At 37.3% G+C, this 2,558-nt stretch overlaps 1 pseudogene; it reads left to right on the top strand.

Annotated features, from left to right (window-relative positions):
* The first annotated feature begins 1,249 nt into the window (after positions 1-1,249).
* On the top strand, positions 1,250-1,655 carry LOC114216523 (cytochrome b5 pseudogene; annotated as a pseudogene).
* Positions 1,656-2,558: the final 903 nt, after the last annotated feature.

Below are 2,558 nucleotides of genomic sequence, written 5' to 3'. Positions count from 1 at the left end.
GAGAGAGAGAGAGAGAGAGAGAGAAAGAAAGAAAGAAAGAAAGAAAGAAAGAAAGAAAGAAAGAAAGAAAGAAAGAAAGAAAGAAAGAAAGAAGAAAGAAAGAAAGAAAGAAGAAAAAGGTGGGAGGGAGGGAGAAAGGAAGGAAGGAAGGGAGGAAGGAAGGAAGAAAGAAAGAAAAAATTTTTAACTCTTTTGATAATTTTGGATAGAGTCTTACATCAACTTATTACTCTGAAAAGTAGTAACTAACTAAAAGGAATAAACATTTACCACGTTTTTTTTTAAGGATTAACAGCATTCGCCCACAGTTGATGAGGAAAAGCTCTTATTTACAGAAGAATCTCAGCACACATAGTAGAAGGAATGAAAAAACTGGAAATATCACCAGTTTGCAACTGCAATGATATAATGGATTCAAGTAAGGGACATCAATGGATGTTAAAACCATTAGGAGTCAGGTTGTTAAGAAACAGATATGTGCTTAGTTCCAAGCATTAGCCCGCACATTTCTTGCTAGTAACATAGGAAAATACTGTATCTTTACAATGGGGAGAGCTGGAAGTCACCTAACCAAGTCATCAAACCTTGCAACATTCGTAGGGAAACAGCCTCACATTACAAGACTTCTGATGATGCAATACGAAGAACAAAGCATGAACTATAAAACATTTTTACCAAAAAAAAATAAATTATCTGAATCTACTTAACCATTCCCACCCAAATTTCTCTATAAAAAATATAGTGGAGAAAGACAAATTAAATGACACAAAGAGAAAATAATCAGGCAATTCCAGAATGTGAGACATTGTACAAAAAGTCATGAAAGGAAATGTGTGGGTAATGTTCCAGATGAAAGGGATTAGAGGGATTATAAACATAAAATGAAATACAATGAGCCACATTGAATGGATCCTGATTTGGAAAACAAATCTATAAAAGGCATTTTGGAGACACATGAAAAAATTAGACAATGAACCACCTATAAAATATATTAAGGAATTATTTCTAATTATTGTTACAATAGTGTTATAGATATGAAGAAAATGTCATTGTCCGTAGGAAATACATGCTGAAATATTGAAAGATGAAGTGTTCTAAGGTAAAAAAAAAAAATACCTTTAAAAGATATACAAATAGAGCACTGGGCCGGGGCCCCGGGAATGTCCGGGGCCCAGCTAGCTGAGATGCGTGCTCCGCTTCTCCCAGCTCGGCTGGTGTCTGCACAGCCTGAGACTCGCCGCGTTCCTAAATGGCCAAGCACTGGGACCAGACTGTCAAGTACTACACCCTGGAAGAGATTCAGAAGCACAACCACAGCAAGAGCACCAGGTTGATTCTGCACCACAAGGTGTACGATTTGACCAAGTTCTTGGAGGAGCATCCTGGTGGGGAAGAAGTGTTAACGGAACAAGCTGGAGGGGATGCTACTGAAAGTTTTGAGGATGTGGGACACTCTACAGATGCTAGAGAATTGTCCAAAACGTACATCATTGGGGAACTTCATCCGCATGACAGAGCAAAGTTAACCAAGCCTTTGGAAACTCTCATTGCTACTGTTGATTCTAATTCCAGCTGGTGGACCAACTGGGTGATCCCAGCCATCTCAGGATTGCTGGTGGCTCTGATGTATCACCTCTATACAGCAGAAGATTAAACACATGCTAGGAAGTGGAGGGAAGAAAAGACTGCCTTGGACCAGGGAGAAAGAAGCCAGTGTTAACTGCTTCAACTGACAGAAACCTTCACCTGAAAAATAATTTTAATACATCTATTTCCCTTTTCTCCTACTTTGAACCAAACCAAAAAGAACTCTTCTGTTCTTTCTACTCCTGAACTCTTTGAATTGTGCCTTTCGTTCACCAACTTTTTTTGATGTTCCATCACTACATAATTTACTTATTGTAGGCATGATCTTTTAAAAAATATATCTAGCTTTTAAAATAAAAAAAAGATACACAAATATAAAAGCAAATATACAAATGTTTTTTATTTTAATTTTAATTTTTAAAAAATTCCAGTAGAGTTAACATACAGGGGTATGTTAGTTCCAGGTGTACAATAGAGTGATTCAACAATCCTATACATTACTCAGTGCTCATTGTGATAAGTGTATATCTTTAAGCCCCTTCACCCTTTCACCCCCACTCCCACCTCCCCTCTGGTAACCATCAGTTTGTTCCCTATAGTTAAGAGTCTGTTTTCTGGTTTGTCTCTTTTTTTCCCAGTTTGTTTGTTTTGTTTCTTAAATCCCACATATAACTGAAATCATATGGTATTTGTCTTTCTCTGGCTAATTTCACAGAGCAGTAAACTGTCTAGATTCATCCATGTTGTTACAAATGGCAAGGTGTCATTTTTTTATGGCTGAGTAATAGTCCATTGTATTTAGATACCACATCTTCTTTATCCATTCATCTATCAAGGGACACTTGGGCTGCTTCCATAATGTGACTATTGTAAGTACTGCCACAATAAACACAGGGGGTGCATATATCTTCTTGAATTAGTGTTTTTGCATTCTTTGGGTAAATACCCAGCAGTGGAGTTGCTGGATCATA

This window comes from Eumetopias jubatus, unplaced genomic scaffold (genome assembly GCF_037043125.1).
Source record: "Eumetopias jubatus isolate StellerSeaLion01/CBP00866 unplaced genomic scaffold, mEumJub1_p1.0 scaffold_3, whole genome shotgun sequence".
Classification (NCBI taxonomy): domain Eukaryota; kingdom Metazoa; phylum Chordata; class Mammalia; order Carnivora; family Otariidae; genus Eumetopias; species Eumetopias jubatus.
Note: the sequence above shows the minus strand (reverse complement) of the source record. Positions and strands in the feature narration are given on the sequence as shown.